Here is a 26096-nt window from a genome sequence, read left to right on the forward strand (position 1 = left end):
GGGCCCCTCCTGCCGGACTCAGTCTGTCCTTCTGTGCGTGTCTGAACTCTCAGCTGGGGGCCTGACATTTCGGGCAGCAAAGGGCGGGTACGGCCGTAAACATCCGAGTCTGATACGGGGTGACGTCTCTTAGGTGTTGAACCATGAAGGTGAACACGCACCTCGTTTCAACAGCCCTGGGTGAGGAAGGGTCCCCGGCGCCTGGGAGCCTGGTGTCCCCGGCACCGTGCCGCCCAGCCCAGGCGGCGGGTTCGTGGCTGGGGATTCAGGCCGGGTGCCGGGGTCTCAGCGGTGGGCGCGGGGGTCACCGCAGCCCGTCTGCACTGCTGGTGGGCTCTGTGCTCCCAGCCACACCCTGTCCCCCGGCCCCTCCCTCGTGACCAAGTCTTGGGCTCAATACCGCTTGCTGCATGTGCTGGCCCAGGAGTACTTTTATTGGCGTTTTAACATATTTAAGCCATTAGGCATGATCTCCCTCCTTTTTCATTGTATTGAGGTGAAAGTCACATAAAATGAACTATTTTAAAGTGAATAATCCAGTGGCGTTTGGTGCATTCACAGTGCTGTGTGACCGCCACCTCTGTCGGTGCCCCTCTGGAAGGTTCCACTTCTCTGCAGGCCCTCAGCAGCAGCCTGGGCGTCCCTCCAGCCTCGCGGGCAGCCTGACCACTGGTCCTGTCGGCTGGGTGTTAGATTTAGCAGGGCGGGGCCGTCCCTTCTGAGCAGTTCCTCCAGGGTAGACCCCTGCTGGGCTCATTTCCTGGGGCCGCTGTCACAAAGTTACACACACGGAGGCTTAGAAGAGCAGAGAGTCACTGTTTCGGTCCTGGAGGCTAGAGTCCGCTCTCAGCTGGGCGCACAGCTGGGCGCAGGGAAGGCTGGGACTGGGGCCTCCGAGTGTCCCCCAGGATCCAGGGCTGATGGCTGCGTCACCGCCGTCTCCGCCTCCCCCCTGGGTGTGTCTCTCCGTCTTCTCCTCTCCTGTTGGGACCAGTCAGACTGAATGCAGGGCCTGCCCACCCCTCTGCCCCTCCAGGACCCCCCTTAGTGTGTGTCTTCATTACCCTGCAAAGCCCCTGTTTCCAAGCAAGGCCGCATCCCCAGGTATGTGTGTCCCAGGGGGCACGGTTCTACCCACAACAGCACGTGCCTGCACACGCGTGTCGGTGACTCTTTCTGTGCTGCCTTGGGTGATGGAGCCCTGCTTCCCCAGGGGGGCCCACGGCTGCCCACCTGCACACCTGAAACGCAGCATGGGTCTCCCTTGTAATGCCACGTGACGTCGGGATCCTGCTCCTGCCTTCTTCTCTGTCCCCTGGAATCAGACTGAGTGTGGCCCAGGACAAGGTCCCCTGTTGGGCGGTCTCACGAGCTCCTCAGTCCCTAGACCATGTAGGAAATTCAGTGGCGTTCGGGCTCGGGGGGGCGTGCTCCTGCCCCTCGAGCTCCCTTACAACAGGGAGGCGCAGAATGTGTGTGTCGTCAACAGAAGGGGCTTGTGTGGGCCACGCGGCCGCTGCTGCGGGGACAGCGCGCCCTGCCTGTGTCTTTGTGCCTGATGCCAGTGACACCGCTGTGGGCGTTCCCTTCCCAGCTCAGCCCTCTCTTGGAAGCATGGAAAATTCTCTAATGTGCCATTGGAAGCCCCCCTTCCCTGCCCCCCCCAAACCTTCAAAGAGGAGAGGCTGGAAAATATTCGGGTTTACTTGCTGAGAGATTTCCTGTGCATCCGGCACGTGGCCGTCGGGGGTCAGGGGTGTGTCAGGGTGTGTGCCGGACAGGAAGCCCAGCGCCGTGAGCAGCGGTGTGTTTGTGGGGGCAGGTCACCGCAGGACACAGCTGCCCGAGAGAGCAGGATGGGGGCTGGGCGGGGCCCCGAGCGCCTCTTAGTGCAAAACAGAAAATGACAGCCACTGACGGGGTCTGTTTCCAGGGACACCGGGGCTGGGTGACCCCGGCAGCAGGAGGGGGCGGGCTCCCAGGGGTGGGACAGCGTCCGAGTCCCCGGCTGGCTGGGAAAGGCTCTGTGTTCGCAGCGGGAATTCCGCTGGCCTCCTGTGGCTTCCGTCCGTTGTGCGTCGGCCTGGCCAGTTTTGAACCCAAAGCACATTTGGAACAGCGTGAAAGTGACGAAGTGCCTTCGGGCCAGATGGGTACCTGGCGGCGCCGTTCTCTGCAGCCAGGGAAACTGAGGCAGGCGGCCAGGGGCAGGGTTTTTGTCCCTCATGCACTGACCCACCAGGCGAGGGCCACCCTTGGCCAGGACTCTCTCAGCTCTTCTTCCGCGGAACCCCAGCTGCGGAGAAGGAGCTTTCGAAAGCGCATGCTTTGCTGCGGTTTTGTTTTTGAGTCTGCTCCGCGGGCTCCTCGTCAGAGGCTGCCGGCTCCCCAGGGCGGCCTCCCTGATGCTTTCTGGGAGGGGGGGTTTGAACCCCGCGAGTGACAGGGCCCCCCAGGTCCGCGGCCTGGATTGCTGGTTCCTGAGGGCAGTCTTGTGTGTGCGTGTGTCCCACGGTTCACGGGCAGCAGGGCCGCCAGACTGGCCGTGTTGGAGTGGACAGCCAGCCCCCGCACTGCCACGTTCCGGAACACTTCCATCACTTCGAAATCGTATACTTCTATTTTTTTACATTTAAAAATTGGATGGTATTTTCCAGATTGACTACGCATGGACGTTTTTGGTTCATTTTATTGACTTGTTATGGTATCAATATATCCAGGTTTACCGGTGCCATTGGGTCAGGATGGGCGGCCGCTGGCAGAGTCGAGGTGACCGTGTGCTGGGCAGGGGGCAGCGTCTGGCCCGGCGTCACGTGGTGGCACATGGCGGGAGGGGCTGGGGGCGGGCTGCAGGGCACCAGCCTGAAACTTCTGCCCCGAGAGCTGGACACACAGCCCCTGGGCCTTTGTCCTGACCCCCTGCTGGCCCCAGGGTCACCGGCTGGCCCAGTTTGCCCAGGACTGAGGGTTCCAGGGTACAGGACTCCAGCCCCAACACTGGGAAAGTCCTGGACACAGAGGCCGGTCGGTCACCTGGCTGCCACCTGGCCTGACAGTCCCTTTCCCGTGACTCCTGCTCTGGCCTGTGGTCTGGGGGCCCACAGCAGGCGCTGACTGGCCCTGTCCCGGTCCCCTGAACCCTCGGCTGCCACCGTCAGAGGCGTTACCTTGTCTCCTCCCGTCCCCTCCCCCGCTGGGTCCTAATGGCTGCCCTCCTGCCTGACAGGTAACCCTCCTGCCTGCAGCTCGTCTCCGACGCGTGGCTCTGCCCCCCGTTCACGCCTGCCCCTCCACCGGGACTGAGCAGGCACAGTGCCTGCGTGCCTTGGTCCTGCGTGGAATCCGGCCCCGCGCCCCACGCCGGCGTCCACTCAGCCACGGCGCTGACAGCACCGGCTGCTGCAGACCTGGCCTGGCTGTGCTCTTGTCACCCAGGGACTTGCTCCTGCGGTCAAGGCCAGGTGGCAGAATGAAGCTCCCGGTACTGCCCCTGCTGTCCCTGGACATTTCATGTCCCCACCCCCCCGTTCTGCCCTTGTCAGCCCTGCTCCTCCCACTGTCCCGCCACCTCCCTCCTGCCCGGGCCTCGTCCTTCCCTGAGCCCCTGTGAACTCGGGCACCCACTGAGTCCCAGAGCTTGGCGGTCACTGCCCCCGCCCCCCGCGGGCCTGCTGGGCTCTGGGAGGTGCTGGGTGAGGCCGTCCGGGCAGGTGTTTCCAGAGAGGGGAGGGCTCTGGACGCGACACGGGAGAACCTCATGCCCACGGTGTCCTCTCCGCTCCCCTGCTTTGGGAAAGCAGGGTTTGTTCCCCAGATGGGCCAGTCCGCGTCCACCCAGGAGCTGGGCGCCGCTCTGGGCGTCTCAGGCGGCCGGGGATGGGACGCAGGGACTTGGGGCTGGAGGTGCAGAGAAGTTGTCTGCTCCCTCTCGGGACCTCGTCTGTGCCCCTGCACCATGGGGACAGGTGACGTCGCCTTCTCTGGGCTGTGCGTGCCACCAGGGGTCAAGCCAGGTCAGCTGCTCAGGATACTCCTTTAGCACGGAACTGTCCTCACAGGACACGAAAGACTTAATGATGAACCATTCCGATGGGTGCCCTGGGGGGGGAGCAGCGGGGGAGGTGTCCTGCCTGGCACCCTGAGGAAGCCTTGGCCTTTGAGGACATGCGCAGCCGAGAACACAGTGTGGAGGGCGCCCTGGCGGCCCCTCGGCCTCGGGTTGGTTGTGTGACCGCATCCCTGCCTTCCGAAGGGGACATGGGCGTGGGTCATGGAGACTTCAGTGGCCACGGGGCGTCCGGGCCGGAGGGCTGGAGGGTGTGGGCAGGTCTCCCAGGCAGGGCGGGTGCTCTGGGGCCTTCCCTGCAGCTGCTCACCTGGCTGCGTGCGTGGAGGTGATACTGGGGTGCTCCCCCGGGCTGGGGGCTCTGGGCTCTTGCTGCAACTCACCGGCGAGCTGGAGCGACCTCCTAGATGTCTGGCTGCTCTTGATGCTGGGTGGGCATCGAGTTGTTAGTCTGGGGGCATGGGGGGGGCAGGGGGAGTGACGCCTGTTCGTGCCTTCCAGTGAGGACCTCGGGCCGCCAGATATCCTTGTGTCCCCAGGCCACGTGCCCCCAGGGCTGGTTCCAGTGCCTGGCAGCCAGGGAGGCCGGGTCTCGGAACTCCGGGGTCAGAACATGGGATGAAGCTGGGCCTTCTGGCTTCACGGGATGGGCCATGAGGGGGCTTCTGTGTCACAGGTTCGCAGCTCAGGTGTGGCTTAAATAAGTGCAGCTTAGGGACCTTGACCCATCATCCCGCAGCCTCACGCCTTGGTCCTCTGCATGGTCCTCTGGGGGCCTCAGGGGGACCCCCTGGCTATGGGGCCCAGCTGGGTGGGAAAGGTCCATGGTCCAGCTGGGGGCTGGGAGGCAGAGGATGCAGGCGTGACAGTGAAGAGCCAGAACAAACAGCCGACAGGACAACAGGGCAGTGCCTAGTCTTGGTCATCCTCAGGAAGTGCCACTTAGCCAGGACCGTATCCCAGCCAGCGTCCGCAAGAGCTTTCTGTGCCGAGGGCCTGGGCCTGGGGACAGAGGGACGGAGGGACAGAAGGGCGCGCCCCAGGGGTGGGCGGTAAGGGAAATCCTAGCACCTCCGGGCAGCATCTCCTGGGGGGTCTCGGGGCCCCAGCTGCTCTTTGCCCCCAAGTGCCAGGCAGAGGACGAGGCTCCATGTCCTTGAACAGGAGTCCGAGTGCGCTGGGCACCTGCACTTTCCTGTGGATGATTTTGTGTCACTGCCCCGGACCCGGGTGGGGACAAGGACGCGGGCTGGCCTGGTGTCTTTGAAAAGCCTCATCAGGCGCACTGGGGCGGGGGTGGGGGGCTAACGTCAGTTTTTATCTCCTTGTAGATTGGCAGGCGGTTTTGCCTAAAGTGGCCGCGGACATGGTCTCCCTTGACTGTCTGATCCCTCGAGAGAAAGTCAACAGCTGGGCACGTCCCTGGGGGGCCTCTTGTGCTCCGGTCACTGTGGCAGCGCTGGGGCCCCTGTCCCCGGGCACTGGCCTGAGAGTGGGGGGTTGAGTGGCAGCGGTGGCCGTGGAGAGGCCCGGGGGCGAGTCCGGCCGGGGAGGCCCCTCCCTGCTGTCGGGCTTCCTCTTCACCCATGGGTGCGGGAGGGATGCGCCCCAGGGTGACGGGATGGCTGAGCACACGGCACATCACACCGGGCAGGTGAGGTCAATGGCAAATTATTCGTCACGAATGCTCGCTGCCCGGGGCGGACACCACATGCTGTGTAGGGCCACGTGGGGTACAGTGGTTGCCGGGGGTCTGCGGGAGGCGGACCTCGCGGTGATGGGCGGGTGGGTGGCCCTGGTTTGTGCTGTGTGAGGCCTCCTGGTTTTAGGAGCACCCCCCGGGGGGGCGTTCATTTTCAGGGTCCCGCAGGGTCACTTGGTGCCTCACTTTCCCCATCTGTAAATCCGGAGCATCTGTCTGCATGGAGGCCCTCAAGGATGGTGCGTTTGCCAAGCTGCCATTGTCCCTACTGTTCGTGGCCCGAGCCCTGGAGGCCCTGGGCTGGCATGGGGGCCAGGCCCGTGCAGCTCAGGGACCTCAGGACGGACGTGGCTTGTGCTTCCCGGAGGCAGCAGGGTGCCGGGCATGTCCTAGCAGAAGGGAACTGGCTGACGCTGGGAAGAGCGTGAGCGGAACCCGTCACCCCACATTACATGGCCCCTACGGGGGCTCCGGGACGGTCCTTCTGGGGGTCTGGGCTGAGGAGTGCGGAGGCCGGCAGCTTTGTCTTGTCAGCAGGAGACGCTGGCGGGGCTGGCAGCACCGGGGGCTGCAGGGCGGGAGCACCGGGGGCCCCACGTTGGCGGGACAGGCTGCCCCACCCCCGGGAGGCACCCTCAGTGGCCGCCCGCCACTCTCCCCGGCCCTGCTCTGTCTGCCCTCAGCCTCAGCTCCCCCGCCTCTGTGCCCCAGGATGTCTTGCTTACACTAGAAAATTCTGGCAAAGGTAGAAGCGTCAAGGAGAAAGCAGGAAATCATCCCAAACCCCAGACCCAGAGACAGTCCCTGTTCACCCTGTGGTGTAAGCCTCAGGAAGCTGGCTTTCCTGTGGCCGTGGGGTCCTCCCTGGGGAGAGGGGCGGCTCACCTTCCTCCTGGCCCTGCCCGGGTTGCCATGGCGATGGCTGTTCCCTTAGCTTTCAGGAGGCAGCGCAGGGGCACTTGCACTGAAGAGCTGTCCCTTTGTCCGGGGACAATGGGGTCCTGAGGGCTGCTGTGTGCCCGGCTCACTTTAAGGACCTTCAGGGGAGGCCCCGGGAAGGGAAGGGGGCGCTGCTGCCTCTGCGGCAGGAGCCTCGGTCCCTGACACGTTGTCACCGGGACCCCGTGACACCGCCACGGGGTTCACGCCGGAAGATGATAGCTTTTATGGCTTCAGCTTCGTGGGCCAGGGGGAGCCTCCCGTCTGTGCCTGCCGCAGGGCCGCGCTCTCCGCCGCGCGCAGATGGTTCAGAGCTGGCGTCCCACGTCCCAGGCGTGGCCTGGCTGGAGGAGGCCTGACTGGGGGGCTGTCCCCTAAGCCCCAGGAGCGGGGCACCAGCGCTGGGCACTCTGGGTCCTTCCTGCCTCATCGGACTCCCTGGGTGCCGGCTCAGGGTGCCCCTGGGGTGTCTGAGTGGGACTCGTCTGTCCCCTTCCCTAGCAGAGCGGTGGCACCTCCTCAGAGGGCTTTCCCTGGCGGGCTCCCCGGGGCCAGCCCCTGCTCAGGACCCCAGCGGCTCTTCCCCAGGGAAGGAGTGATGAGCGCGCTGTTCACATCCGTGAGAAGGTGGTCACGGGAGCCCCACTGCAGGTCCCGCTCCGCACGGCACCCCTCGTCCTGCCCCTGTGACGTCTGAGAGCCTGGCTGTGCTCTCAGGGGCCGTCAGTGTCCTGCTGCCCCCAGAGCAGGCCTTGGGGACGCTGTTGACCGGACTGGAGGGAGGTGCAGGCACCGGGACAGGACAGCCAGGAGCCGTTGGGCGTCATGATGACGCCTTTCAAACCGAGCAGAGCAGAGCAGACACGGGGCTCCGGGGACGGGAAACACGGCCAGGAGGCGCCGAGTTCTGGAAGCTTCCCGCGTGGAGGTTGCGATCCCAGCCTGGGAGTCGCACAGGTGGCCAGCGGCGGCGCTGGCCTGCCCCGCGATCAGGCCGGTGTCCCCAGTTCCCAGACACTGGCCTGGCTCTGCCTTCCGAGGCACGCTCTCACGCCGCGGGTTTTCTCAGCTCGGCCGTGGGAACGGGCTATTTATAGCTGCCTAGCGTACGCACTGCTCAAGGTCTGGCGCCCCCAGCTCCGGCCAGACCCACGCTCCCACGGTCCGCAGGGAGGCAGCTCGTGGCGCCGGGCAGCGGGGGCTCGGCAGTGTCACTGCCCCAAGCAAGTGGGGGGCAGGGGCAGGCCACAGTGAGGGCGGCAGGGACACTTGGAATTTGGCAAGTAAGTGACCTCCTTTAGGGAGGGGCGGGGCTGCACATGTGTGACAAATGCCACCCTACAAAGGCTCCTGCAGGAGGCCAGGGAGGGGCCCAGGGCGGGGGGCGGTAGGTGACTGAGCAGATGACGAGATTGACAAGAAAGAAGGCAGCGCCGCCTGCCACTCTGAGTCCCCCACTCCTGGCAGGCACACCCCCCTTCACCCCCTCCAGGTCCCCGGGCACGGACACGTGATGGCGCGCCGGCGCGGTGCACAGTGTGGACACAGGCGCCCCTAAAAGCACAGCTGCCTGCCCTCCGGAAGCTTCCGTCCAGGGTGGGTCAGCACCCAAGGTCAGCCCCCCTCTGAGGCTGCCGCTGGGGAGGTGACTGGGGGTGAGAGTGGGTGCAGGGGGGCAAGGAGGCTTTTGGGGACGTCTGTGAGGCCACCCTGAGCCCCGCTTTCTGGGGGGAGCCCAGATTCCCCAGGAGACGCAGCCATGGAGGGGTGGCCAGAGGCGGGAGGGCCCCCTCTCCTGGGCGGGGAGGCAGGGCCCGGCTCCGCACTCCGCCGTATGCCCAGCGCCGTGCTGGCCCGCGCAGGGGCCGCCGTGGCGGCCAGGCTGCGACTCACACCAAGTGCGTGAGTTCCTGGGCGGTCCCAGCAGCCCCATGGGGATGTCACACCTGAGGGCTGAGGCTCGCAGGGCCCGTGGCCGGTGCGTGGCTGTGGAAGGCTCTGGGGCTGGGACCCAGCTGGCCAGTGACAGCAGTCAGGGCGGCGGTGCTTGGCACGGGCACTGCCAGTGTGTGTCCCCTCTGGAAGCCCCCAGCTGGGATGGCAGCTGACGGACACGCATGACTGCCGTGGGTGGGGGACGTGTATATGTCTCCGTCAGGGCAGCCAGCCCTCCTTATTGGGCACCTACTGTGTGCCAGGCGCTAGGTTTGGGGACACGGCAGGGAAGCAGGCAGGCAGCATGCCACCTTCACAGTGCTCGCCCTGGAGTGGGGAGCCCGCCCAACTGAAAGGGGGCTCCTCAGCACCACAGGGCTGAGGGGTGCGAGGTGGCACAGCTGGACAGCTGGGGGGCGGAGGGCCCAGCGTGCAGCCTCTGAGGCTGCGGTGGGGAGCGCAGCGGGGGAGAAGGGTCAGGGCAGGCGGGCTGGGCTGGGGGCTGTGAGCTGTGCCTGGCCGGGGGGCTGGGGGGAGGGGCGCCTGGGTGACATATGCACTCCCAGGGCCACCCCGCCCCCTGGGGGACCTGAGGCTGGTGGATGAGAGGCGGCAGCCAGCGCGGGTCCTGACCCTGACCCTGACCCTGTACTCTCAGCCCAGCGACCCCTTCTTGACCACCCAGGACACGTGCACACTTGCCCACTGGAGGGGAGCTGGGGACTGTGGCGTGGTGGCCCAGCCGCCCCCGGGCTCCCTGTGACGCGGCAGGCACTTGGGCTGGACGGAGACGCCCCTTTCCCGGCCGGGGGTGCCCGGCTGCCGCCCGACCAACTCCACGGACGCTGGGTTCTCGCGTTTGGGAGAAAGTGCTGATGGTGTGCATGGTGTGTTCAGGCCGTGCAGAGGGAGAGGACCCCCTGCCTCTGCTCCCCGACACTGGGCATCTGCCTGAGAGACCCCTGGCCGCCCATGAGCTGATGGTGGCACGGATCACAGAGTCCACATTCTGTCAGTGAGTCCCGGCCTTCTGCTTCCCTGGGGGCCGTGGGCAGAACTGACATGCAGGGTGTTCTAGAAGCTTCCCCCTGAAGGAGCAGCCTTGGAAATGCGTGAGCATTCCAGGCGGGGAGACACCTCTGTGGGCTGGCTGGGACTCGGGTAGGGCCTGGGGGCAGAGGGGACCCAGGAGCTGGCTCAGAGCTGCTGCCCTGGTGCTGGGCCACCGGGCTGTACCGGTGACAGAGCGCCGTGGGTGGCAAGCAGAAGGGAGCCTCCGCAGACCCCCTGCCCAGGCAGCCGTCACTAGGAAGAGGAGCCAGCGCAGTGGGGGCTCCTGTCCCGCAGGCGTGGGGTCCTCTCAGCGGCCCTGGTAGCGTCTGGCATGACAGGGTCCCTGGAGGCAGGTGCTGAGTCTTTCGGGCTGACTGACCTTTCCTCTGGATTCCTGGGCAAAGGACGCTGTTCCCAGGGGTGCAGGCTGCGAGCCCAAAGGTGCTCAGGTCCTGGCTCTCCAGGGCCGGAAGCCCCGTGGGGTTACTAGAGCCTCTGTTGTGACAAAGCCTCCAGAGTGGTTGGGGACAGAGATGGGGAGTGTCCTGGAGTTCCCCTTGGAGTGGACTCATGCAGCCAAAGCCCTTCCGGTGCTAAGCAGGTGCCCTGGGATGTGGGGGAGGCGCCCGACCGCCGCCGGGGCGCGCTCCTGTGCACCTCACTGGCCCCGGGGCGCCGTCCCGTAGGCCCCGCCACGGAGCGCGCAGTTCCCTGAAGCGCGCCTCGTCTCTGGTCCTCTCAGACTCCAACCTCGGGAGGGAAGGTCAGGGCAAGGCAGTGTGGGGACGTGAGCCTGCGGCTCTGTGCCACTGACCTGGTGCCCCGGTGTGTCACCTAACGCCGTAGAACCCCGATTTCCTCACGTGGCCCTCAGGTCACAGGTGTTTGCAGAGCACCCAGCAAAGTGCCGACCCTGTCGTCGGGGCTCCGGAAGAGTCGTCCTTGCCCCTGTGGCTGCTGCAGTAGCTGATTTCCCCATAAAATAATGTCGTTTGGTAGAGAGGGGTTTTCTGAGCAGCTGGTGAAAATGATCAGAAACCCTTTTTGGGGAGTTACTCCCGCGGTTAATGGAGAGACGCACTCAGTTCTCAGTGGAGATGTCCCAGTGTCAAAGGGGGGTGTTTCGTTTTAAAAACAGTGGTTTAGTCCTGCCCCTGTGGTTCCCTATGTGACCGTGTCAGGGGGTGAGGGAGGGGTCACGAGTGCCGTCAGTGCCGCTGAGGGAAACACGGAGCCGCTGCCGTGCGGGCCAGCGTCCAGGCGGGTCCTGACACCGGGGTCGGGGGCACGTTGGTGAGTTCCATCCTGCACTGGGGGGCCCACGAGCCGCCCAGAACGTAGATCAGACGGGATTATCAAGTGCCCTTCGAGGAAACTGACGTCCGCCGCGGGACGGCCTGCAGAGTGATCGTTACCCACCCCCCCAGAGATCACAGGGCACAGATGTGGGCCCGCTGACCTCTGTTCTTCTGGGACAGTTATGGGCCCTGTTCACGCCCCCTTTGGAAACTGGGGTCCCGTCGTTTTGTCATTTTGCCGGCGGCCTTTGTCCTGGGCCTCCATTCAGCCGGCCCTGGCATCTGAAAAAGCACAGAGCCGCCCTGCTCTCATTGTCCCCGAGGTTACTCATCAACCGCCTGCCGCAGGCCTGCGTGGGGCTCCCCGTCTCCGTGGTTACCGCCTCCGCTGTCAGGGTGAGCCCAGAGCCTGGGGGGGAGGGGCTGCACAGCTTGATACAAAAGGCGTCTCCAGCCGGCAGGTGAAACCCAGCACCAGGCATTTGCTGCCACGTCCCAGGGAACTTTCCTGTGTCTCTGTCCCTCGGGAGCCGTGGGCCCAGCCCTCCCGTTGGAGCAGAGCTGGCTGTGGGCGGGGGGCTGGGGGGAGGGGTCGCCACAGGAGAGACTGGATCCTGAGGGGTGGTGGGCACTTCTGGCATGTTCTGGGTGGGGGCCAGGGCTCTGGCTTTGGGGGGGAGGTTTGCAGACAGTGGAGGGGCCTAGACTGCAGCCAGGGGTTCTGAGGGACGCACGCAGAGGATGCTGGGAGACTGGGGGAAGGGTGGATGGGTTAGGGGCACAGGGGAACACAGACTTGATTCCGTTGTTCAAGTTCCTGCGGAGCACCCCCTGTTCAGGGTGCGGATGGAGTTCTGGGAGTGTCCCCTCCCTCTGTGACGACAAAGCAGTGACTCTCCTTGGGACAGAGAGGGTAGGGTGCCAAGGCTGCTCGGAATCGGGTATGCAGAGTGGGTTCAGTGCACCAGGAGATGTGGGGTGCAAGCTCTGATGAAATGGCCAAGTTGCTCTAAAATGCGTCACTGGGGGACAGTCTTGCCACCAGCTCAGAAGCTTGTTCATCTGTCTTCCTCAAGCTGGATGGTAGCATTGTCCCAGACGCTTGCCAGTCTGATGGGTGAAAAAGGGTCCACGGTGTCATTCTTGCCCCCCTCCGGCTCCTCCGTGTGTTGGCCGTCTGCGTCTCTGGTGGCCTGCCCACTCCAAGTCTTCTTCTCCTGGCACTCTCTGGCTTGGGGCTTGGCATTCCCGACCCAGGGTTATAAAAGTGTCCCTTGTTCTAATTTATGTTTTTTAAGTATATTTGATTGATTATGCTGTAACTGTAGTCCCAATTTCTTTTCCCCTTTGCTTCCCTCTGCCCAGTACCCCCCTTCCCTCCAGCAATCCCACCCCCGTTAGTTCATGTCCATGGGTCGTGCATGTAAGTTCTTTGGCTTCACCCTTTCCTATATTATTCTTAACTTCCCTCTGTCTATTTCGTACCAACCAGTTATGCTTCTTAGTCCCTGCACCATTTCCCCATTTCTCCCCCTCCCCCCTCCCAGCTGATAACCCTCCAAGTGATCCCCACACCTATGATTCTGTTCCTATTCTGGTTTGCTTTGTTTTTATTTTTTAGATTCAGTTGTTGATAGTTACGAGTTTGTTGTCATTTTAGTGTTCATAGTGTTGATCTTCTTTTTCTTAAGTAAGTCCCTTTGACATTTTATATAATAATGGCTTGGTGATGATGAGCTCCTTTAGCTTCACCTTGTCCGGGAAACACTTTAACTGCCCTTCGATTCTAAATGTTGGCTTTGCTGGGTAGAGTAATCCTGGTTGTAGGTCCTTGCTTTTCATCACATTGAATACTTCTTGCCAGTCCCTTCTTGCCTGCAAAGTGTCTTTTGAGAAATCAGCTGAAGGTCTTATGGGAATTCTTTTGTAGGTAACTCTCTGCTTTTCTCTTGCTGCTTTTAAGATTCTCTCTTTATCTTGAACCTTTGGCATTTTAATGATGATGTGTCTTGGTGTCGTCCTCTTTGGGTCTAGCTTGTTTGGGGCTCTCTGTGCTTCCTGGACTTGTATGTCTATTTCCTTCACCAAATTTGGGAAGTTTTCCTTCATTATTTTTTCAGATAAGCTCTCAATTTCTTGCTCTTCCTCTTCTCCTTCTGGCACCCCTATGGTTCGGATGTTGGCACGTTTAAAGTTGTCCCAGAGTTTCCTAAGCCTCTCCTCATTTTTTTCAATTCTTGTTTCCTCATTCTGTACTGGTCGACTGTTTTTTCTTCCTTATGTTCCAAATCACTAATTTGAACCCCAGTTTCCTTCCCTTCACCATTGGTTTGGCATGGATTCTCCTTCGTTTCATTTAGCATAGCCTTCACTTCTTCCCTTATGCATCTGCTGTACTCAAGCATATCTGTCAAGCCTGTGAGCACCTTTATCACCAGTGTTTTGAACTCTTCATCTGTTAGGTTGGCTATCTCCGCCTCATTTAGTTCTCCTGCTGACACCTTGGTCTCTTCCCCCTTTTGGGCCATACTTCTCTGTCTCCTCATTCTGATGGGCTCCTGTGTGTGTTTCCCTCTGTGTCTTAGGTAGAGCCATTGCACCTGTTACGTTGTAAGGGGCAAAGCCTTAGGGATTTGTCAGGCAGGGCGACCTGTTTCACCACGTTGTGGCGCTGTGGGGAGGAGGGGTCTGAGAGGGAACAATGCCACCTGCCTAGCACTCGCCCCTTTTCCAGGCACTTCTCCCACTTCTGTATGGGACTGGCGCCCCTCTAGCTGCTGCTCTGGCCGTCGTTCTCAGGGTGGGTGGGTCTGCGGACATTCTAGGACCATGGGGGCCCTTTAGACAAGCGGACTCTGCTGAGAGACCGGCAGTTTCTGCCTCCGCCCCAACCCCCCCGGTCTGCACAGTCAGAAGCAATGAGGCTTGATTTTCCCCGGCGCTGGGACCGTGAGCTGTGCGGGGTCCGGTCTGGTGCTGGGAATGCTCCCCAGGTGTCCCTCCTGACTTTTATAATGTGTGATTGCGCTTTCTGCCGGCCTGCTGTTGCCACCGCTGCTGCTGCCACCACACCTCGTCCTCTCCGCCCTGGCTCCGCCCCTCCTGCCTGTCTGGGTGAGTGTTTCTTCTTTATGTCTTTGTTTGCTGGGCTTCCATGCAGCCTGATTTCCTGGAACTTCTGGTTGTCTCTAGTTTTGAGGTGGTTGTGTTCCTTCCTAGTTGTGGAGGGAGACGCAGCGTGTCTGTCTACGCCTCCGTCTTGGCCGGGAGTCCATGTTCTAATTGAATGTTGTTGTTGTTTTACACCCTTATCTTCTTATCAGGTACAGCTCTATAAGCTCTTGAGTCAGTTTTAGGGTGATGGTGTGGGTAAAGGGTTAGGGTTCCCACACGTCTCAGTACATTTTGTTTGCAGAATCCGCCCCCTTCTCCTTGCAGAGGGACGGCCTCCCTGACCCCGGCGCCACCACCCTGCCCTGACTGCTGCCGCTCTGGGGCCGTTGTGGATGTCACTGGAGCTTATTGCCTCCCATTGTTCTTTTATGGTTTCCTCAGGCCGTTCTTACACGTTTTCTCCCGTGTGAGCTTAAGAAACACCTTAGAAAAGTCTGTTGAGTGTTTTCTAAATCCGTTGGCACTTCGGTGAGAACTGTATGGTCTTTATGGGCTACTGTGCGTCGTGGGTTGAATAGTGGCCCCCGGAAGGTCATCCTGCCCAGAGCCTGTCAGCGTGGCCTCTGGGAGGAAAAGCGTCTTCGCAGACATCGTCGAGCTAAAGATCTCCCGATGCGGCGACCTCTAGTCAGGGTGGGCCCTCCATCCAGTGGCAAGTCCTGCGGAGGGGAGGGGACACAGGGTCCTTCTCCACGGAGCTGCCATTCTGGCACCAAATATGACGCTTTCTTCCCTCTTTCAGCTGTTTTCTCTCTGTTTCCCTGTCTTGTCTTGTGGTCCCGTGGTTCTCACCATCCCGGACCTGCGCCACCCCGTGTATTTGCTCCCAAGCAGGATTCGGATCGCCCGGGCTCACCCCACACCAAGCCTTGGGGTGGTGCTAGTCGCCGGTAGTGCGTTAGCTCACTTTTGGCAGCTCGTGAAGACTGAAATTGTTCATTCACCCAGTCTGTGTTCACTTAGTTTCTCCTATTTGCCAGATTTCGCTCTAGGTGGTGGTATTAGAAGTCTTAGCCAATGCAGTAGGACAAGAAAAAAAATAGGTGTAAACATAATGCTGTTGTTTTATATATATAATAACACTGCTGTTATTCACAGATGCAATGGCTGCATACAAGGAAAACCAAAAAGAACATTCGTGGAAATGGTTAGGATAATAAGTTCAGCAAGGTTTTTGGGTACTTGGGTACTATACAAAACCAAATGTGCTTCTGTGCACCAGCAGTAAATGCATAATGCAATGGGATATATTATTTTTGATAGCATGAAAAGATCAAGGAGCCAGAAATAATTACAGTAAAAATAGGTATAAAACTATAAGGCATAATTGTGAGAAATTCAGTAAGACTTAACTAAATGTGGGGATTAGAAGACTCTGTATTGTAAAGATGTTATTTCTTCCTAGACGGTTGTGTAAATTCAGTGTGATACAAACCAAAGCACACAGGATTTTTAGGGGAAATGGGAAAAAATGGACAAGCTGATTCTAAAATTTATATATAACAACATAACTTCACATGTAGAAATACGTGCTAATATATATGTAAGTTTCATACATAAACACAAGTGTATGTAAATGTTACATGTAACTAAAGTTGGCCAGGAGCAGCCACGGCCATCTTGAAGGTAGGGACCTGGGTCGGCTGGATGCCACGGCCGTTAGAAAGCCATTTAACGAGCAGGGCGCAGGGTGCCGGCAGCCAGGGCTCGTCAGATAGACCAACTGGGGGACAAGAAAACAGACTCCGCACGTTTAAAAGCGTAACTGATCAAGTAACAAGGAATAAAGAATTCATGGAGCTGAGTGACACTCCCCAAGGATGATTCTGGGCCTGCCTTTTTTTTTTTTTCCCCTGAATATGCTTTATTCTGAATATGCTCTACTACCTTTCTTATCTGCCGGGTCTGATCTATTCTTAAACCTGTCTAAAACCCGCAGGTCCTGCCCCTGATGGCCAGGAGCCAATGCAGGGGTCGCGTGAGATTCTCCCAGGCACCCGGCGCCTGGCAGTCAGATCTCCTCTGCGCCCAGCTTATCGCTCTGCCCTGAACAGGCGCTGGGGTCCCACAGACTCTGTAGAGAGAGGAGCCCCTCCCTCCCCGCTCCCCATGGGTGGGAGAGACATGTGCAGCAGCCGGAGGGAGGCGAGGGCTACTTGGGAGATGGCGCCCCGGCTGGCTGGAAAGGACTTGGTGGAGTCTATTTTCTTAGATACCTTCTCTCCCAAGAAATGTTCCCTGTTTTCCGCGTTTATTATGTCTGCCTTTTAAGCCTTTATCCTGACACTGGGAGCTGTTTCTAATGTGGAAGGAACTATAGCGAGGCAGGAAGAACACAAGCTATTGGCTTTGAAAACCACGCCCCAGCGCCGTGGGAGAGAAATGGAAGGAGGCCGTTTCTGTCTGTGGAGTTAGGGCGGGCAGACAGACTTTGTGCTGGGGATCAAAACAGGGCCGTGTTTCTGCGGGAAAACTGCCGCCGCGCTCTGTTGCTTCTTTGTGTCAGTCACGCAGATACGCGTGACTGAGACCGCGGACGGCCAGCTTGTTTGCCAGGAGAATTTTGCAACGGGAAGTGGAACTTCTGTTTTGAAACAAGACTGGTCCATGGGTGGTGTGGACATCTGTCTGTTGACCATACTCACCCCGCCCCCCCGCCCGGTTAGGTTGCCAGCTTCATTCCTGGGTCTGCCTGGAGCCTGGGCAGCATCCCGGGCTGGGGGTGGGGCGCGTTGGCTTTGGCCACCAGGGATCGCGGCCGGCGGCCCACCATCCCCCTTGGCTTCTGCGTCCAAGCTCCCCTACCTGGTGTCGGGCCAGTATGCGTGTGTTTACACTCAACCCTGCCTCACGTGCCTGCTGATTTTAAAAAGAATAAATCGACCTCATTGTCCTCTTCTTTGCTAATTTACAAGAAAACCTTAAAAAAAGTTCAGGTTTTCAAAATACAGTGGCTCTCAAATGGGCGTGATTTTGCGCCCCAGCCCCCCAAGACATTTGGTGATGTCTGGAGATGTTTCGGCTGTCCCGGTGCGGGGGGCGGGGGCGGTGTTAGTGGCATCGGGCCGAGGCCAGGGATGCTGCCCGGTGTCCCTCAGTGCAGCAGAGAGGGACGAGTCCCAGTGTTCCATCCCTAGTGCCAAGGCGGAGAAGCCCTGCTTTAGAGCTGCGCGGGGCGTGGATTTCAGCTGTGCTGCTGGTGCACCCGTCTCCAGGGTGGGGGACGCAGCTCCCCCTGAGAGGCGGTGGGCGTGGTGGGCAGCAGGGGGCCCAGCGCTGCTGGACAGACCTGGGTTTGCATTTCGGCACCTCATTTACCGGCCCAGTGACCCTCAGCCTCCTGCCCGCTGGGGCCTGGCGCATCAAACAAAGCGAGTGAAACCTCCTCGCTAGGTCCTGTGGAAGACGAAGGTGAGCGCCAGGTGACGAGGATGGGGGACCCTGGGAACGCGTCTGTGCCCGAGGGGGAGCAGTCGGCGTCTGCAGGAGTTGGCTGTAGATGTCTCTGTTCCTTTTAAGAGTGCACACCACTGTCCCCTGTCCCCCACCATGTCTCAGGCTACTGCGCACGTCCCAGCAGTGGCCCAGGGAGGCCACCCATGTCACTCTGCTCGCTGCATTTCCGCCCAGGTCACCAATGGTAACGGCCCTAGAGGCACGGTGAGGAGTGTCTTGGACTTGACGGTTTCTGTGACATGAAACGTTTAGACCCAGAGCTGGAGCGTTTGGCTGGAGGCCGCGGGTAGGGTTTCAGGAGCCCAGCTGGGCAGAAACCTCGCCAGGGGACCTTGGAAATCTCTTCTCTGCTCCGGTCCATCCGACATAAAGGAGGGCGCAGCGCCCTGTGAGTCTGAGGGTCTCTTTCGGCTGGCAGAGACCAGTGGGGTGGGCGCCCCTCCCCCACCTCCCATTGCACCCTGGGCGCCCCTCCCCCACCTCCCATTGCACCCTGGGCACCCCTTCCCCACCTCCCATTGCATCCTGAGTGCCCCTCCCCCACCTCCCATTGCACCCTGAGTGCCCCTCCCCCACCTCCCATTGCACCCTGAGTGCCCCTCCCCCACCTCCCATCAGCACCCTGGTGCCCCTCCCCCACCTCCCATCAGCACCGAGTGCCCCTCCCCCACCTCCCATTGCACCGAGTGCCCCTCCCCCACCTCCCATCAGCACCCTGGGCGCCCCTCCCCCACGTCCCATCAGCACCCTGGGCACCCCTTCCCCACCTCCCATTGCATCCTGAGCACCCCTTCCCCACCTCCCATCAGCACCCTGGGCGCCCCTCCCCCACCTCCCATTGCGCCCTGGGTGCCCCTCCCCCACCTCCCATTGCACCCTGGGTGCCCCTCCCCCCCACCCATCAGCACCCTGGGTGCCCCTCCCCCACCTCCCATTGCGCCCTGGGTGCCCCTCCCCCACCTCCCATTGCACCCTGGGTGCCCCTCCCCCCCACCCATCAGCACCCTGGGTGCCCCTCCCCCACCTCCCATCAGCACCCTGGGCGCCCCTCCCCCACCTCCCATTGTGCCCTGGGTACTCTTTCCCCCCCACCTCCCACTCTCAGCCTGGACGACCCCGTGACACTTCTCACGCCCTGCTCGTCTGTGGCCGTCTGTCACCCACCTGGCTGAGGATGCCCAGAGGGCAGGACTGTGGGTTTTCCTCTCGGTCTCTCGGTCTGGTCCTGGCACACAGACGGCTGAGCATATTTGCTGAATTAATGAGTGATGACAATTCTAATTAGCTCCTTCGTGTGTAGGCTGCAGATTGGGATCTTTAAAGGAGTCACTGTGCTAAGTCGTCTTTCATCGCAGCGAACTGTAGGTGTATTCAGAAGCGGTAGCCCCAGCAAACGGCTGCGGCCTTTCCAGGACCCCAGGGGACGTCGGCGGGAACTCCAATTTGTTACTTTTCAGTCATCTCTTAATCACTTAATAACAGGATATCTGATATTAGATTAATCTCTTCCATCTGCGCAGACCCAGGCCAGAGGCGCCAGGAGAGATCCTGGGGCAGGAATCCTCCTTCGGAAGCTCGGAAGTATCTGTGAGTGTGTGTGTGAGTATATGAGTGTGAGTGTGTATGTGAGTGTGTGAGTGCATCTGTGTGCATGAGTGCCTGTGAGTGTGTCGGTGTGCGTGAGTGCTGAGTGCATGTGTGTGTGAATGAGTGTGAGCACACGGGTGTGTGCATGAGTGCATTGTGAATGCATGAGTGTGCATATGAGTGCATGTGTGTGAGTATGTGGGTGTGAGTGTGTATGTGACTGTGTAGGGGTGTACCTGTGAGTGTGAGGGGACATTAAAAGGACGAAGGGTGAGGTGGGAGGCCCTGGCTGTGCACACAGTAGGTAGTCAATGGAAGGTCCCTCCTGGGAACCAGGCGGCCGACAGGGTGAGGGACAGAGGAGACCCAGCTGCCTACAGGAACCAGGGCTGACAGGCGGCGGTGGAGGGGACATCGGGCCAGGACGCGTCGCAGGGAACGTCCTGTGCAGACTGTGTCCTGATGGGACTGAAAAGCACCTGAGCCGTGAAGGCACATCAGAGGCAAGAATAGACCGGGCCGGTGCAGGGTGCCGATGGGGGTGGGCACGGACCGGGAGCTGTGCCGGCTGCTGGTCTGGGAATCGCAGCCTCTGCCCCTCGGCAGTTTGCAGCCTGAGACCCGGGCGTCATGACGGCAAAGGCGCCAGCCAGCCGGGTGTTACTTTCAGCTTCGCTCGGAGGTCCCCTCCTGTCCAGCTCCCAGGGAGTTGGCCAGACGGGCGCTGTCCCACATGCCTCGTCCAAGTGCCGTTCTGAGGCTCCTTGGGTTGCCTCGCCCGCAGACCTCAGAACAGGCCTCCTGCTCATTAATTTCGGGGTGTGGGAGGGAGGGGCGGGCACTAGCGAAGGCGAGGAGGGCGCCCTCAGGACCGACGTGAGGGCGGAGGGCTGGCTGCGCCCCCGCTGGGACCAAGGCGAGGCAAGAAGGAGCGCTCGTCCCCCGAGGACTGGAAGCTGAGCTCCCCGTCTGGATGTGGGGCAGCGGAGGCCTGAAGGAAGCGAACGGAAGATTCAGCCGCAGAAAAGCGCGTGTGTCGCAGGCGTCACGGAGACGAGAAGGGAGCCCGCTCCAGCCCGCGCTCCTCCGCCCGCTGTGACTTTCTCCGGCGCGCCCACAGGAGTCCCTGGTTAATCATCTAAAGCTCCTGTTCTTACCTCCATGCTAACTCAGTCTCTTGAAACCTAGGATTGGAATTTTCTTGGCAAATATTTAACCAGGAAAACAAGAGTGCCCCTACTTTTCTGTTCTCAGCTGTTGCGATGTACGTTGCAAATTAATAGACGTCTGGGCCAATATTTGATCTCCTCCGCAAAAGAGAAGGACTCGCCAGCTCTTCACTCAGCGGGAGGGCGGGGGTCCCTGGACGTGGTGGAGGTCACCAGGGGTGGCTGTCCCCCACAGATGGTGGGGCCCAGGTTGGGTGCTGCCCCTCGCCTGGAAGCACGGGGGGAGGTCACTGTGAGGGCTCATGCCCATGTCTCTGATGGCTACAGGGACGCTGTAGGCAGTACCATGGCCTGAGCAGAGTGACAGCGGCTGTGCGGGGCCCGGGAGGCCTCGCGGCGTGTGAGGGCAGCGGCTGTCCCTGTCCCGGAGAGCCCGGGCGGCCCTGGCCCCTCTGACTTGGGAAGCTAACTCGTCAGGGGGTCAGGGGCTTCATAGAGCCTCTCAGGGGTACTTGTGTCTCAAAGACGCGTCGGTGACAGTGTTCTGGAAGGGACTTCAGGGCCCCCGAGTGGGAAGACATTTTGGGGTCCAGAGGGTGGCCCCTCCTGCCCTCATCAGATGCTGTGGGCTGAGCTGGGCTGCGGGGAAGGGCTGTCGTCCCCCCAGGTCCCCAGCCCTGCAGCCGGCCCACTGGCAGCTCCGTCTCTCCTGCCCCATCCTCTCGGGTGTTTGGGCTGCAGATCCTCAGGGCCCTTCCTTACGGAGGCGGAGGAGTCAGGGGCCTGGGAGCCCACCGTGCGGGGGCGTGAGAGCTGGGTGGGGTCTGGGAGCCCACCGTGCGGGTGCGTGAGAGCTGGGTGGGGTCTGGGAGCCCACCATGCGGGTGCGTGAGAGCTGGGTGGGGTCTGGGAGCCCATGACACCTGACTTTGTCTTGCTTCCCTGGAGGCAAAGGAAATAGTATCTGATGCTGCTGGTTCCCGTGGCCTTTGTTGTTACACATTTGCTCTTAATAGGTACAAATTATTGGTATTAGAAATCCTCGCAGCTCCCTCTCCTCATTAAGCCTCTGCAGTTAATAATTATTTTCTCTCTGGGAAGCGTGTGTGTGAAACAGCAGAGCAGGCGGGGGAGGCTGCCAGGCTCCCGGTGCCGTCCCAGGAGGATCACGACCCGTGTCCCCGTGACGCCAAGGCTGTGTGTCCTGACCCTCAGGGCCCCAAGGCGCGCGTCCCTGGGGCGGCAGAACCCGCTCCGCCCCTCACTGGAAGCGAGAGAGAGAAGCAGGAGAGCTGTGTCACGGCCACACGTCTTAGGGGCCGGGGACCCCACTGCCCCTGGTAGCTGGCGAGGAAACTGGGGCCCAGGGTGGTCCGGGAGCTCGTGGTTCCCTGAGTCGGTCAGGACTCCCGAGGCACTGCCGGCGGGCGCGGGGGTCAGGGCAGGAGTCCCGCACGCAGTACCGGAGAAGCAGAAACCTCCAGTGTGAGGCAAAGCCCGCACACGCAGGCAGGGGATGCGTGCGGAGCCCATGCCCGGGCCCAGGAGAGGGGTGGGAGGCGACACACATGTACACTGGCCTGCACGCCACCCCTCCCCGGGGCAGGACGGGTCCCTGCCGCGTGGACCGTCGGAAGCGCTGCGGTGACTCCGGAGGCCGGGCCCTGAGTGGCCCCTGGGCCCCGCGGCCAGCAGGCGGCCGGGTGGGGGTGCGTGGTAGAAGCCTCGCCCTTCCCGCGCTCTCCTGCGCCAGCTGCCGCTCCTCGTTGTGTGCAAGGCTGGACGGCACCAGTGTCCTTGGCGGGTGTCGCAGCCCCGTTGTGATGCTGGGAGGTGCCTTTGGCTGAGAAGAAGGCACGGCGCCCAGTCATCCGCTAGTCCTTTCATTCTTTTAGATCCATTTGGTGACTGATCTTTGCCTCCGGGGACTGGGCCCCTGTTCCCAGGATGGGGCAGCAGGCGGCAAGCTGGGAAGGCTCCCCGGAAGGGACGGTGGTCAGGAGGCTCAGAGGCCCTGGCTGGCCTTCTGGTTTCAGAGCCCGTGTCTGCCTGGCGGCCACCACCCACTCCAGCAGGGAGGTCAGCCCAGCCACCACCCACACCAGCAGGGAGGTCAACCCGGTCCCCACCCACGCCAGCAGGGAGGTCAGCCCGGTCACCGCCCACACCAGCAGGGAGTGGGGTGAGGTCAGACTTTTGGATTCCTACAGATTCTTCTATCCGTACCTGAAATGCATGGAAACCAGGACAGCAGAAGGTTCGACGTGGCCGCCCCCAAAGCAGGAAGCGGTGTGTGTGCACCGTGGTGCCGGACCCTCCCATGTGCGGGGTTTCCGCGTGTTCCATCTGCAGCGTAGACAGCCGCCTGGGCAGAGGCTCAGCCCTCCACGGGAGCGGGCTGGGCCCTTCATGGCCAAGGTGGGACGGGGAGGACTTGGGTTCCAAACACAGAGAAGCCCAGGGCCTACGCTGCCTTGGGAGGTCAGGAGGGCCCCTCCCTGCCCATCTGGGCACACAGGGGATGGGGAGGGAGGGGCTGTTGGCTCTGCCCTCTGCACCCCCAGAACTGGGCAGAACTGCGCCCGCCTCTTCAGCACCTTGCAAGGCGCCTGCCAGGGAAACAAGGCGTGGAGAGCCAGCGGGATCCGTGGGGGTCTTCACCAGCCAGTGTGCCCATGGGCCTGGCACCGGCACTTGCCCCCTCTGTCCCCTGAACACGTGTGGGAGGTGAGGAGCTTGTGGCCCGAGATGCAGGTTCTAGGTTCAGCTTTTGTTGTCCGTGAAGGGGAGAAACCAGACGCCCTCCAGGTTGCAGATCAAAACACCTCACCTGTTGTCTACCCTCCGTCTGGCCTCGAAAAACAACAAACCCCGCTTCAAAATCCACAGCAAAGTCTCCTGGCTTTGGGCTGTCCCAGTGTGAGGCCTCGGGTGGGGGCGGGACGAGGGACAGGCGTGCAGCCTTTGTCGCAGACCGGCTGGACAGCAGACACGGCCCCGCGGATGCGGCCACAGCCGACCTGACGTCATGGACTGTGTGCCAGCCAGGCCTGGCAGGGTGTTGGCGACAGGAGCCAGAGGGGTCCCTGAGACCACGGGTGCGTGGGGTGGGTGACAGAGACCCACGGCCAGCGGCCCGGCCCCTCATAGCACGGCCGCATCTCCAGCTGTTGGCAGCCCGGACTCCCTGGGTCATGCCCGAGGCCCTGGGCGTTCAGAAACCCGGCTCTCCTGCCCCGAGTCCTTGGTGGGCCCTCCCAGGCCGCGGCCGCGCGGTTCTGAGCCTTCTGTCTGCGGCCAGTGGGGCTTGGGCCGGTCGGTCTGGGTCTGCCACTTGCTGCTCGGGTGACCGTGGCCGGGCCCCTGGGTCAGCCTCTGCGCCTCAGCGTCCTCCCCTGTGAAGGGCCCGCAGTGGTGCCCCTCGCGGGCTGCGACAAGGGAGGATGTTAGCGTGGATCCCCGTGGACAGTGCTGGAAACCCGTCCGTGCTGACGCCCAGGCCACACCACAGGACGTTTGTCCTGTGTCCACCCGCCAAAGGCAGGAGGCCCGCAGCACGGAGAACCCGCCCCCTCCCCCACAGTCCCGTCTGTCCAGCTCATGTCCACCCGGAACCTCAGGGAGACACACCTGTGCAGGTGTGATCCAGGGGAGCTGTGAGAGGAGGTCCCCTGGACCCAGGTGGGCCCTCATCCCACAGCTGGCGTTCCTTTAAGAGAGGGGAGCTGGACACAGACACACGGGGGAGACCACGTGGCGCCGAGGGAGATTGGAGGGGCATTGTGTCTGCAAGCCGAGGGACGCCGGGACCACCGGCCACCGGGAGACAGCCATGGGGTGGAGCCTCCAGGGGGAACCGGCCCGGCCACCACCTGGGTCTTGGACGCCTGCCTCCAGTGGACAGGACAGTCTGTGGTGCTTTGTCACAGCAGCCGAGGAGACTGTCACACCCTCCTGGTGACAGCTGACGTGCCAGGCCTCGCAAATGCAGCTCTGTCCCCTGTCCCTTGATGACCACCGGCCTCTGCCCCCATGTTCCAGGGATGGGTCCTCCGTGAGGGACTTGGTCATGGACACCCGTTACCCAGGAAGGCGCACAGTCTGGGGTTTGCGGGAAGCACCTGCCCGTGAGGGTCCCGCAGACGTGCGCGCTCTGCCACCTGTCCTCTCGCCCACTCTGATTTGGGGACAGCTGGCGGCTCAGAAATCCCGCCTGGGTGGCAAATACAGAGCCAGTTCGCTGTGTGCCGGGACCTGGGGCGGCCGGGGCAGGTCATGGTCTGGAAGGACATTGGCGGTGACACTGACGGCAGGCGCGTGCTCTGCTTCCCGGCGCGCTCAGCGGGAGGTCATAGTTAACGTTTTCCGGGCGTCCGTTTCTTCCCTGAGGGACAGTGCCTGTCCCTGCCGCGTGGCTGTGTTCCTGGGCGTCCGCACGCTGTGCCGTCCTGAGCTCCTGCAGGGGGTCCCAGGGCCGGAGCCCCACCCCACCCGGTGGGCAGGGCCGCCCGGAGCGCCCAGGACCAGCTGAGCTTTGAGTTTAAGATCAGCATCTTGGCCCAGAACCAACATGCGTGTGGTTTAAAATTGAAAGGACGTTTCATGACAGCTGCCTCCAGGAAGCAAAAAAATAATATCCTATACCCTGGATTATTAGAATGGGCCTTTGCAAAAAAAAAGAAAAAAGAAATACCCACGAAAAATAGCCTCTGTGGAAAAAGGGAGGGAGTCTCTGATGCTGGCTGTGCAGATGTCAGCCGTGGGCCTAAGGAGAAGCCACGGGCCCTTGTTCTTCCCTGACTGCCCCCCCCACCCCCCTCCTTCCCTCTCCCGAATGTTTATCCAGCAGCGACGGTGCCAGGAGCTGCCCGAGACTAGACGGGCCATTTGGCAGGAACGAGACCTACAGGTTCTCCGTCCTCGTGGGCTCACAGGCTGGGGGCAGGGGGCAGATATGAGCCAACGAGAACAAAGCCAGGCCGCGGGCGCTGCCGTTGGGGAGCGCACGCAGGATGCGGCAGAGCCGGGGGCGCGAGGGCCCCTGTGGGGAGGGCCGTGCCGCGGAGGCCTGGGCGCCCGCGGGAGCGGCCGGGGCTCTGGGCGGAGGACACGCTGTGCGAAGCCCTGGGACAGGAAGGGGAGCCGGTGACGTGGACGTGTCGCTGCGAGGGGAGGCGGGGTGACGGGTGCAGCCCCTGTGGGACCATGACGGGGTCCCATGGGGTGGGTCTTACTCCAGGTGCCGTCGGGGACCGCGGGGGACGGCCGTGGGGGCTGCAGTGTGAGGACCTCAGAGGGGGGAACTGAGGCAGTTGCACGACCCGCGCACACCCCGGGAGGGCAGCGAAGGCTCCCTCCTGCTGGGGGAGGGGCCCTCGTGTGGCAGAGGAGGAAGGGCCTGGGCTTTGCCTTTTTCTTCTGCCTGCGTTTCCTCTCCCTCGTTACTTGTCCGGCGTCTGCACCGGCCGTTTGCATATGATCAGCAGACGGGGCCGGGGCTGCAGACACAGCTGCCCTTGCCTTGCGGGCCCCCGGGTTGGAGACCCGCCTCAGGGCCCTGTCCCCACGCCAAGGTCACACACATCCCCAGGGCACCGTGGGGTCCCGAGGAGGCAGCGATGGGCGCTCACTGCCGAGCTCGGAAGCGACGGTGTCCCTGGGGCGGGAGCCGCGGCCTGTGACCCCCGGTGCGACGATGCCAGTTTTCTCGGCTTCGG

The 26096-nt window shown here is 61.8% G+C and overlaps 1 protein-coding gene across 1 annotated transcript in view; it reads left to right on the plus strand.

Moving 5' to 3' along the window:
- CELSR1 (cadherin EGF LAG seven-pass G-type receptor 1) overlaps positions 1 to 26096 on the plus strand; it is a 112719-nt gene that overhangs the window by 14021 nt on the left and 72602 nt on the right. The gene's annotated exons all lie outside the window — the stretch shown is intronic.

This window comes from Furipterus horrens, unplaced genomic scaffold, assembly GCF_987537825.1.
Source record: "Furipterus horrens unplaced genomic scaffold, mFurHor1.1.pri manual_scaffold_4, whole genome shotgun sequence".
Classification (NCBI taxonomy): domain Eukaryota; kingdom Metazoa; phylum Chordata; class Mammalia; order Chiroptera; family Furipteridae; genus Furipterus; species Furipterus horrens.